The sequence below is a fragment of the Mesoplodon densirostris genome, chromosome 6, assembly GCF_025265405.1.
Source record: "Mesoplodon densirostris isolate mMesDen1 chromosome 6, mMesDen1 primary haplotype, whole genome shotgun sequence".
Lineage (NCBI taxonomy): Eukaryota > Metazoa > Chordata > Mammalia > Artiodactyla > Ziphiidae > Mesoplodon > Mesoplodon densirostris.
The window spans coordinates 31,517,061-31,529,977 of record NC_082666.1 but is presented as its reverse complement, the minus strand read 5'-3'; positions in this window follow the sequence as shown (position 1 = coordinate 31,529,977).

The following is a 12,917-nucleotide window of genomic DNA, read 5'->3' as shown; positions in this document are numbered from 1 at the left end:
TTCTTCAATATACGCAAATCAACCAATGTGATACACCATATTAACAAACTGAAGAATAAAAACCATATGATCATCTCAATAGATGCAGAAAAAGCTTTTGACAAAACTCAACACCCATTTATGATAAAAACTCTCTAGAAAGTGGGCATAGAGGGAACCTACCTCAACATAATAAAGGTCATATACGACAACCCCACAGCAAACATCATTCTCAATGGTGAAAAACAGAAAGCATTTCCTCTAAGATCAGGAACAAGACAAGGATGTCCACTCTCACCACTACTATTCAACATAGTTTTGGAAGTCCTAGCGATGACAATCAAAGAAAAAAGAATAAAAGTAATACAAATTGGAAAAGAAGAAGTAAAACTGTCACTGTTTGCAGGTGACATGATACTATATATAGAGAGTGCTAAAGATGCCACCAGAAAACTACTAGAGCTAATCAATGAATTTGGTAAAGTTGCAGGATACAAAATGAATGCACAGAAATATCTTGCATTCCTATACACTGATGATGAAGAATCTGAAAGAGAAATTAAGGAAACACTCCATTTACCCTTTACCATTGCAACATAAATAATAAAATACCTAGGAATAAACCTACCTAGGGAGACAAAAGACCTGTATGCAGAAAACTCTAAGACGCTGATGAAAGAAATTAAAATGATACCAACAGATGGAGAGATATACCATATTCTTGGATTGGAAGAATCAATATTGTGAAAATGACTATACTACCCAAAGCAGTCTACAGATTCAATGCAATCCCTATCAAATTACCAATGGCATTTTTTATGGAACTAGAACAAAAAATCTTAAAATTTTTTATGGAACTAGAACAAAAAATCTTAAAATTTGTATGGAGACACAAAAGACCCCGAATAGCCACAGCAGTCTTGAGGGAAAAAAATGGACCTGGAGGAATCAGACTCCCTGACTTCAGTGTATACTACAAAGCTACAGTAATCAAGACAGTATGGTACTGGCACAAAAACAGAAACATGAATCAATGGAACAAGACAGAAAGTCCAGAGATCAACCTATACACCTATGGTCAACTAATCTATGACAGAGGAGGGAAGGATATACAATGGAGAAAAGACAGTCTCTTCAATAAGTGGTGCTGGGAAAACTGGAGAGCTGCATGGAAAAGAATAAAGATAGATCACTCCCTAACACCATACACAAAAATAAACTCAAAATGGATTAGAGACCTAAATGTAAGACCAGACACTATGAAACTCTTAGAGGAAAACATAGGAAGAACACTCTGACATAAATCACAGCAAGATCCTTTTTTGACTCACCTCCTAAAGAAATGGATATAAAAACAAAAATAAACAAATGGGACCTAATGAAACTTAAAAGCTTTTGCACAGCAAAGGAAACCATAAACAAGACAAAAAGACAACCCTCAGAATGGGAGAAAATATTTGCAAATGAATCAACAGACAAAGGATTAATCTCCAAAATGTATAAACAGCTCATGTAGCTCAATATTAAAGAAACAAACAACGCAATCCAAAAATGGGCAGAAGACCTAAATAGACATTTCTCCAAAGAAGACATACAGATGGCCAAGAAGCACATGAAAAGCTGCTCAACATCACTAATTATTAGAGAAATGCAAATCAAAACTACAATGAGGTATCACCTCACACCAGTTAGAACGGGCAATCATCAGAAAGTCTACAAACAACAAATGCTGGAGAGGGTGTGGAGAAAAGGGAACCCTCTTGCACTGTTAGTGGGAATGCAAATTGATACAGCCACTATGGAGAACAGTATGGAGGTTCTGTAAAAAACTAAAAATAGAATTACCATATGACCCAGCAATCCCACTACTGGGCATATACCCAGAGAAGACCATAATTCAAAAAGACACATGCACCTAATGTTCATTGCGGCACTATTTACAATAGCCAGGACATGGAAGCAACCTAAATGCCCATCGACAGACGAATGGATAAAGAAGATGTGGTACATATATACAATGGAATATTACTCAGCCATAAAAAGGAACGAAATTGGGTCATTTGTAGAGACGTGGATTCATCTAGAGACTGTCATACAGGGTGAAATAAGTCAGAAAGAGAAAAACAAATATCATATATTAACGTATATATGTGGAACCTAGAAAAATGGTACAGATGAACCGGTTTGCAGGGCAGAAATTGAGACACAGATGTAGAGAACAAACGTATGGACACCATGGGGGGAAAGTGGTGGTGGGGGGTGGTGGTGGTGGTGGTGGGATGAATTGGGAAATTGGGATTGATATATATACACTAATATGTATAAAATAGGTAACTAATAAGAACCTGCTGTATAAAAAAATAAATAAAATTCAAAACTTCAATTAAAAAAAGAGAGAGAAAAAGAGGTGGGAGAGAATGAAGCAAGAGGGAAATATGGGAGTGGCAGACATAATGAAAGGGGGAAAGAAAGGAAGGAAAGAATGAGAAAGGAGAGCTAGACCTGCGTGTTGAGAAACGAGAACAGATAAATGAAGACCGACAGCACGGAAAGTCCCGGAGAGCTCAATTAATTAGTTATTGTCCATTTCCTTGAGAGACCTCTAACAAATCTGTCCTTGTCAGTGACAGGAAATCTTTCTGAATTCTTTGTAGAAAGATATTAATGGCAGTGGTGCTTCAGCCCCCCTACACGGTGACACGGGGGAAGTGGTAGGAGTTTCTGGAGGTCATCCCAGCAGCCAGCCTGGGTACACATGCAACCCCTCTGCCTTGCACACAAAGAGTACTTCCCCAGCCCACAGATTGCCCACCCTCTCTCCTTGACTGGTACATCAGGAGACTGACATTTAATACCCTAAGGATATAGATGTTTGAAAGCTGGTTATTGTAACAAAGGAAGCCATCCAAACTCTGCAAGACCAAATGGATCAGATAAAGCTGACACAGAGATAAATCTGTTTTACATCCATTCTTGCACAAGTTTTGCTAATCTATGTAGTTATAGCTTTCCCACTGAACAGAAAGAAATAACCCACCACGTGTCGGCAAGTCCACATTACATTCTTATTTTTAATCTCTGAGGTATAACATTTTAGGCAAAGACCAGTTTTATACTGACTTTTGCGTGAACTCCATTAACATAGGATGACACAGGAAGAAAATGAGAAAGGAGGGTAAGAGAGGGAGGGAGGGGAAAAAAAGAGAGAAGGAGAGAGGATTTCTTCCTGAATGGCTGTAGAAATGCGGAATGTTTTTTTTAAATGAATGAATTCTGCCCCATCATTGACACAGGATCCCTTCTCTCCAGTCAGTCAGACACCTACTCTTCATTAGCCAGTATTTATGCTGCCAGATTGGACTTTCATATGGGAGCCTGAAGCACGAATGGTGCAGATGGCGGGAAAGCTCTCATGAGATTGATAACGATGAAGAAAGATGCCACATTAAGTCAGAAGGTGCCACTGTTAACATCCCAGCTCAGAGGAGAATATTTCTAGCGAGCACTCCCCTCCAAGGACTGCTTTTCTTCTGGCTTCAAATAAAATTCATTCCCCTCCCCAGAAGCTCTCCGCCCCACCGAATTGTTGGCGAGTGAGTGATACATTCGCTTTAGTCTCTTTTGTGTGTCAACTGATTTTGCCTCAGACACTTAACCTTTGCTTTCCAAAGGTGGTGGAGATCTTAGCAGTGAAAGGGGACTTGGGGGAGAAGGGAGGGAGGGGGAAGGCATTTTAGTCCGCGTTTCCCTCAACAAAGGCACCACTATAAGAAGTTCTGTAAGGGAAATCTGAATGGTATTTATTGTTTCCATTCGGGCCCTCATTGCATCTGTTGTCTTTCAGAGACAGACACTGTGTTCATAAAACCAGGGCCCTCAAAAACCTTGGAGAAAGGGTAATCTCCAGGGTGTAGGATTGAGGTTTAATGGGAAAGTCAACACCACTGGAAGATCACAGTGCCAGGCATTTGTTGCTGGGATGGAAGAGAGCCTTCTAACAACCCATTGTCAAAGGAGGCACCATGATTCATTTGGACCTTAAGCTGCTGGCTAAGCCAGTTGGTTCCTCACTCAAAGAAAACACAGGTCCTCATCCATGAAGTTTGAGCCTTTCCACTGTAAAGGTTTAAAAAATCCACTTTTCAGAAAAAAAAAAAAACAACAAAACAACAACAACATCTTGTCCCAAGTTTTCATCTCCAAGGTCCTAGTCACTGATTTTATTTTGCCAGAAATGTATCTGTGGCATCAAAGCTGGGAATGAGTTTTCTGGTTCCTCCAGACATCCCATCCTCCCTGATGGCAAGCCAACACCAGACCAGGAAAGGAGAGTGGGGAGGAGTTCTCTAGCCTGCAGCGCAATCGGATCGGGAAAGTTTCTCCCTTGTTCAGAAACAGTTACCCAGCAACCCAACCAACAGAGAGAATGGGATGTAATGGGACTTGCAAACTCAGCAAGTTCAGAAAATTGGGCAGCTCTTGCCCAACCTGAGTGATATATTACCAGAGTCTGTTCTAGAAAACGCAGGCTGGGAAACAAAGGGAGGCCACACCAAGGGCCCCAGTGCAGCAATCACAAATTCACATTGGTGTGTAAGCATTTAATTAGTTTCCTGGATTTACAGGAACTCCAGTCAATTTAAGACACTCTAGGCAGCTCCTTCCAGACTCCACCAACCCTCCTGGAAGCTTGGACCTAGAATGCCCACCGCCGGGGAAGGGCATTTGGAGAGTCTTAATTGAAGGGAATTCCTATTTTTATTTCTATTTGATGTACCATCAGCATTTCCTCCTGTACAAAAATACACAGAGGGGCAACTAGTCCAAATAACTGGTTTAAATCTGTAAATTACAGCACTGCTTCAGGGAACTTTTAAGGTCGTTTTGTGTCTACAGAAAAGTTAGATGGCATCATAAAATTTTTAGAGCTAATGGAATCTTTATACAGTGGTTGCGACTGAACTGATGAGATGGGTTTGACGCACTACCCTTCTCCCCCTTTCTTTTGACCGTCCTGGAGTCCTAAGACAGAATTACCGCTCTGGAAGCTTTCATGCCATGACTACACAAAACACCTTCCTCCACCCAGGTCTCAGAACCTAGGTCTTCATTTCACTCCCCTCCACCAAGAGAAGAGGGATTGCTAAATATGGTTAATTTTCTGAGTTGGTTGCATTTCTACTGTGGAGTCTAATCCTCTTTTACATCTCCTGTGTGTATTTCTTCTTGGAGCTTCGGTCTTCGGTGACCTTCTCATACCATTTCATTAAATGCCCTCCGCCTCGGTAAATTACAGTACTTTGAAGCCTTGGAGTTTAGCATATAAAAAAGCAAGAGCCTCTGTATACTGCCCTGGGATAAGGTGTGATGAAAACCCCATACAAGCTGAACTGTACTTCCTAATCAAATGGGTGTAACAGATGGCTGCTGGAGCGAACCATCACAATGGAAATATCTGCAGTTCTCATGGTAACAGAATCTGCCAGGTCTGAGGGATTTGCTGTTTTTCAGGACATCTGAGCTGCAATCTCTTTCCAGCTGTCTAGCAGTCTCCGTCTCGCTCTCTCTCACTCTCTCAGCATGATGGAGATAAGAGTTGAAAGGTGGAGCCCGATTTTGCATTCCAGCTGTGATTAAAGACACAGGCACACATCCTGGGAGATAATGCGCTGCATATTCATCACGCTATCTAGAACCTCTTTAGGTACTGGGACATGACTGTCATGCAATTACAGTATGCCTGCTTCAGGAGCAAGGCGGGTGGGGGGCGTTGGGATGAAGAAGATCAGAGAACAACAGAGAGGGAGAAGATGAGGAATTAAGATGCATGGGATGTACCTTGCAATAAAGATACGGAGCGATATTAAGACTAGCCGTTGTTCCCACTTCGTGGCAACATGTCATGATGACTTAACGTACCAGGATAAAACATCTGGCCTGGGGGAAAAAAAAACATGATGTCGAACTTCCAAATCATAGACTTTGTGGAAGAAAAACAACAGATAAGCAACCGTGTACCTTCCCAATAAGTGAAAGCATGTGGAAGATTTCCTTACGCTCTGCAATCAGAAAGGAGATCCATCTCATAAGGTGGAGGTTAGTGTATAGACACTGAGCTTTCATTATAAATCGAAGGTTTGGGTTTAAAACCACAGGACTACATTAGAAACGCGTTTTTTATTATTTTTTCCCTCATGCTATTCATAACCTTCTGATTTTACAGCCGTGCTCGGAAAGGGGGAAAATAATCAGTCACAATTCTATTTTATTAAAGTCTTTTCCTCCAAATCCCTATCGATTTAAAGAAATAAGGAAAAGTATACTGTCTTCTTTGCTATAGTACCTGCTAGCTGACACACACACACACACACACACACACACACACACGCACACACAGGGTTGATTCACAGCTGCCTGGTCCCTTGGGTATTTGAGCTTGAAGATCAGACAACATATAAGAATTCAGCCATGACTCAAAATGGAAACAAAGAAGACCATTCTTAGCAAAGCCTGCAATGTGAAATGAAAAACTACAGGCTGGAGGCTGGAGCCCCCTAGCACACTTCCCCACCCCATTGTCCTTGAGGGCACTACTGTTAAATACATATGACAGCCAAAGAGATGAGGAGAATAGTTTCCAGAAAGCAATGATTGGATCTCCCTTTTCATGAGGTAGAATAGGCAGGACTATGTAAGCCTCTAAGCAGCACTTGAGAACAGGTCCTGTAAGGCAGCATTGTCTCCCCCTCATATGGCGCCTGAAGAACATATTATATTATATAACCTTTCTCCAAGCCCGCCCTGCTCTGCCTGAAACCCTCTTCCTTTAGAAGCCTGCTAATAACAACTTGTGGATGACAATCTCCATCTTAACAAGCCGGATTAGTTTAGTTTAAAGCAATGGACTGAGGCCATTTTGCAGATGCTAATCAAAAAAGAAAAAGGAAAAAAATTAGAAGACCCATGTGTCTCCATCTCTTGTACGTACAATATAGATAAAGAGGAGGGTGTCCCAGGGCCACATCTGTGAGCTGACCTCTAAGGCACACAAAGGTCTTCAGGGCTGTGGAGTTAGAAAAGGAGGGAAGAGGGTTTGTATCAGGCCAGTAGCAGACAACAGAGGCTCTGAAGGGGCAGTGATCGGGGAACTGCCTGAAGCTTTTTTTCTTGGAAACTGTTCTTTCCTTGTCTTCTATGGGGGCTTTGCTTTTTGACAAACACTTCCCAGCTCCTAGCTCAGGGCCTGGCACTGAGTAGGGGTACACATTAAATGTTTGCTGGATGGAGGGATGGGGGCTGCAGGAATGGATGTATAAGAAATGACTCCCAAATGTTAAAATGTCAAAAACAAACAAACCCCACCAGTATATATTTGTCCTCTCTTTCCTCTCCACACCAAGAACATAAAATTGTATGAAACGTCATAGTCAGCACATTTGGAAAGATAACTCTGTGTCTTCAGAGATCAGTGGCCAGACTATTAACATTCAACCACAAGGAGCACTTTTAAAACATACACACAAAAAGGAAAGCTACTCAGCTGATGCTTCAGACTTAAGAATATCACAGAATGTTTAAGCCCATTAACAAAAAAATAATCTGTCATTTCATCAGCTTCTCTGCCAGGTTGCCTTTTTCTACACCACAACTAGGAGACTGACTCATGAAGGAAGGAATGTTTAGTTTCCTTTAAAATAGTTTGAGAATAACATAATATACACTCTGTTACATATGGGATCTGAGTGTGTAATCAGGGTGAGAGGAAAAAAAACAAATTGTGAGGGAGAACACTAGCTCTCACATTCCAGAGTGCAACACGTGCGCACGTGCTCGCTCACACACACACACACACACACACACACACACACACACACAGCTTCCACTAACTTCTTGAATTTTAACTGCCTTTCAGAGTACATGTTTCTGTTTTAGAAATTCTCTAAGCCAAATGTTTGCTGGAATGCTAACCTCCTCAGAAGCTCAGGACGTCCTGCCAAGATCATTCAGTTAGAAGACACCCAACTGCCCTACAAGTTAGAAAAAGGGTAAGTTTGAGAACTGGAATTATTCTTTAAGAGTAAAACATAAAAGATGGCTCTCTGGGCAAGACTCATCTCTAACACTCATCACAAAGAATATTTTTGTACGAGAAGGTTGTAGTCAACCTCAAAAAGATCCCACTATAACTCCAAAATCTTCCTTCTACAATTTATAGATACTTCTAATCCAAAAAATTAAGCCCTTTGTATATATTCAGCTCATATCACCTCTCAGTCACAGAGATTTTTTTTGTTTTTCTGCCAAAGGATTGTCTCATTTTCTCACGTCTCTGTCACAAAGAGTGGAGGAAGGCAATTTTGTGGTATTGCTACTTCCAATAAGTTTTAGGATCAAGTTTGTTTCAGGCCTCGCCTACTTCCCTGGAGTGTTCAAAGCCCTGGTAGGACAGACCTGTTCTTTCAGAGGACCATCTTTATTACCAACCTTCTCTGGAGTGGATCCTCCAGAACTGAACTGGAATATTTTGTTGCAATTGAGTTCGATGAGCCTAAGTAGGAAACTACTACACACAACACCCTGCAAAGCACTCGGGGGTGTGTGTTGGGGGGTAGACTACACAAATGAATCAGCACCTTCTTGTTCAAGGAGTTCACAATCGAGCTGGGACAGTTAAGACCAGATTACTAATGATTACGACATCCAGCCAGACAGCATAAGGCCACAACAAGAAGCATAATCCAAGCACCCAAGCAGAGTCAAAGGAGGGTTTAATAAAAGGCTCTTTGCAAAACTGGAAAGTTTGATGAGGCTTGAAGAGTTATATGTAAGATTTCAACAGACTGGGGCATGGACGAGGATATTCCAAATGCAGGAACCGACGCAAGCATTGATGCAGAAAAATGTTGCGACTCGTTTGGGCACACTGAAGGGACTTGCTTGCCTAAGAAGGCAAAAGTACAGGGAAATGTAGATGGAAGTCATATTAGAGGAGGTGGTATGTGATCCAGGAGCATCTGGGAGCCACTGACCTTCCCTAGGCTCACAAAACACCTTGCTTTGTGAGAAGGCCAAGAATGCTCCAGGCAAGTAACACTCCCAAGGGTCTGTTATGAACAGGAAATCCGGGCAGGGGGGCACTCAATTTGCATAAAGCACCCCAATGTTCATGAACCATACTCTGAAAGTATGAGCCTTTAAGAGTCAAAAACAGAAAGTTGTAAAACCTGTCCCTTCTGTATGTCTTTGAAAATAACTAAACCTTTCTATTTCAGTATTTGGCATCGTGACAAGACCTAAGAGGAACTAGAGAGATAATTAATAAGGGCATGAGGAGAAAGTGCAATTAAAAATGGCAAAGACTACTCCATAAATAAGTGCTTCATACTGAGAAAGATTATTACTGCGATCTCCAGCTTCAGACCTGAAATCAAGTCACTATGAATGGATAATTTGAGCATTATTAGGGGGGAAAAAGGCATTATGGTTCCTAGCCTCTAAATTACAGCAGAAAGAAGATTTTATTCTGACCTCACCTTTCTGTCAGTTTAAATCAACAAAATAATCACAGCTATGTCCCAGTTGGCATTACTCTCTATTACCTCAAGTTTTAATGTTGTCCTTCAGGTTCTTAACCAGAAGAGGAAGTTAGATTGAGAATGCCTCTAGAAGAGGTTTTTCCAGGGAACTTTAAAAAAAAAAAAAAAAAGTTTCCTAGGAAACGAGGAAGGCAAACTCCCTTTATCTGAATAAGTGTCTTTGTCAGAAATAAAAACTAGCTGGAGCAAATCTGAAAGCTCAAGCCCCACCAGGCCTGGAGATGTTTGAACCTCTGGCCCAGTTTACAGAGGCTGCTTAAAGACGTTTCCCATCTAAAAAAGCAGTCCACGTGTCTGTCACTCCTAGGAGAACTTTTGGCTTCTGCCTTGTTGAATGGAATGGTTCAAAACTGAATCATTTCCTGCAATTTAATTCCAGAGCTGAATGCAAAGCATAAGAAGATAAGGTCACAAGGACATAGATCTTTCTCCAGAAAGCGATCACGCTACCTGGGCTGCTGAAAGTGGTGATTTAATTGGACACAGTAGGTTTTGCTATTGTTGCAACATGGAAATACATTATGTTAAAAACGGCCAATGACAAGTATGGCCATCAGCGGCACAGCGGTCAGAAAAAAATTTGACTTCCAATTCTTGTTTGAGATGGAAACAACTGCTTATGCCAATTTCAGATAGCTGTGAGTAGCTTCATTATTTCATAATTGTCATCATCGTTGTGATCCTGCCTTATATTTGTCTAGTAATCTTAAAAAAGGACGATGACTAGAGAGGAAAACTATCGTCCATGCTCTTTTGACCTTGGGTTACGGCGGTCCACTGAAATGAAAACAGAATGAACAACTCGACTATCACTTCTACTCAAAATATTGGAGTCACCTTCCTTGTAGCCAGGGGTTGGCAAATTACACCCACAGTCCAAATCTAGATCACTGCCTGTATTTGTAAATAAAGCTTTATTGGAAAACAGCCACACTCATTCACTGATGTATCAATATCACCTATGGCTGCATGTGCACTATAATGACAAAGTTCAGTACTTAATGACAGAACCCTGTGGCCTACAAAGCTTAAAATATTTACTAGCTGGCCCCTTACTTTGCCAACCCCTGCTTTAAAGCACCATCAGCCTTATCATCATCATCCCTTCCATCCGCAGAGAGCAGGGCTGTTGGAGGCTTCTAGAGCACTTCATTTGATAACACCTTTCCTATCCATAAAGATGGAGACAACCGCAGTGACCAGAGACATCTCAGACCAGTTTCACCTCTCCATGGGAGGTTCAGACTTGGCACTGCCCTCATCATGGGACACTTGGGGTAAGAATGCCACTTTATGTGTGAGAGTGAGGGCCAGTACTCCTGGTTTTCATCAGGAATGGGAGGCACTGGGCCTGACCCATAGACTGGGGTGGTTCATCATGAAAAGACCATGAGGTTTGTTAAACTTGGAAATTGCTTATTAAGCCACCATGTATTAATACATTTATAACTGTACATATTCTCATCCATCTAAAGTGGAAATATGTAAATGGAGAAACATAAAAGTTGAGAACATAAACCTGATTGGACTGTTGGAAACTGCAGCAGCAGGATGATATACTCAAATAATTTAGAGTTTAAGCTATAATTTAGAGTTTAAACTCAAACCTGAGTTCAAATCCAGACCCCCATTAGCTGTCTATCTTTGAGCTCACCCTCTCTGAGCTTCAATTTCTTTTTTTTTTTTTTTTTTTGCAGTACGCGGGCCTCTCACTGTTGTGGCCTCTCCCGTTGCAGAGCACAGGCTCCAGACGCGCAGGATCAGCGGCCATGGCTCACGGGCCCAGCCGCTCCATGGCATGTGGGATCTTCCTGGACCGGGGCACGAACCCGTGTCCCCTGCATTGGTAGGCAGACTCTCAACCACTGTGCCACCAGGGAAGCCCCTGAGCTTCAATTTCTTCATCTTCAAAATAGAAGTGTTAATAGATAACACTTCTCAGCATTGTTGTAAGAATGGAACGTGCTAATTCCTGAATAATGTCTGGCACAGCACAGTAAATGCTCAAGAAATGGCAAAGGTAATGACTATTACAGTATTTGGCTTCAATTAGGAAGGCAGGAAAGTTCCTAAGAAAGGCTTATTTAAATGTTCTTAGTAAATACGACTAATACTCCCCAAATGACATAGTTCTGTACTCAACTTGCTCTGAATATTATGCTTAAAAATATTATAGCTTGTATTTTCACATTGCTTCTACTCTCAAAGCTTCTCCAAATGAACTCAACATCGCTGTGTGTAAAGTATGGCATAAGGTTCATTATCTGCCCATTTAACAGATGAAGAAATTAACGTTATATCTAGAGTCCTATAGTTAATGAGTTAAGCTGAGACCCTGTCTCTCCTCCTCATGGCCCAGAGCACTTAGTACTACCCTGGACTTTATTAATGGTCTTTTAAAAGTCAACTCTAACATCCTGGGGAAGGAAGAGTCCCAATTAGAAAGCTACAGTGGAAGGAATGAGAGCAAGGGCAAAAGATGCTGGGGAAGAAAACAAGAATCTAACAGAAGGATGATGTTTCAGAGTGCAGACAAATGCGGTGTGCCTTTAAAAAGGACCATGTCTATACCTCTATATTGCTTACTAACTGAAGCTAAGCCAGAGGGATGTACATAGTGAGATTTTTGTCTCATTTCAGGAAGGATACAGGATAAAGATTCTGTGCCAGTAATCTTCCTTGGATTAATGGTTTCTCTTTTATCTGCTGTATTTCTGCTCAGATGTCTCTTCTCTGAATGAGTCAGAGGAATGCAAATGCTGGGTGCAGTCCGCCTGAAATATTTAAATCCAGTTTTGCAATGTCTTGCAGGTTTGGAGGGAAAAATTATACACACACACACACACACACACACACACACACGATGGAGGGATGGTAGATGAGAATTACAGATATATCAGCCAGCAATACAAAAATGTGGTATTTCAATTTGACAACAAACTCATTTTTCATTTTCCATTTCTTTGTTTCTCCAGATCAATGTTTAGATGCTTGATGTGAGTGGAAGGAATCTGCAACATTCTTTTGTGAGACTCAAAATCCCATCAAGAATGTATCTGACTACGTGGAAAACTGCTTTTATTTTGGCTCCCAAATGACAAGACTTCGTTATGCAATGAGTACCTCCCTGGTGAAAGCATTCTCTACACACTGATAGAGAGAAGGCTGGACAGGGTGGACAGTTGGACATGACTTGTGTGCATTTTCTTGATACCTCCTTTTATTGATACACTCTGAACTCTTTATTCTCACGTTCAGTCATAGACTTGCAGGCAATGTCTCACTATTGTGACTAAGAGGGCTTCTTCTAAAAGGAAACCCGAATGGCATTAATATTCAAAT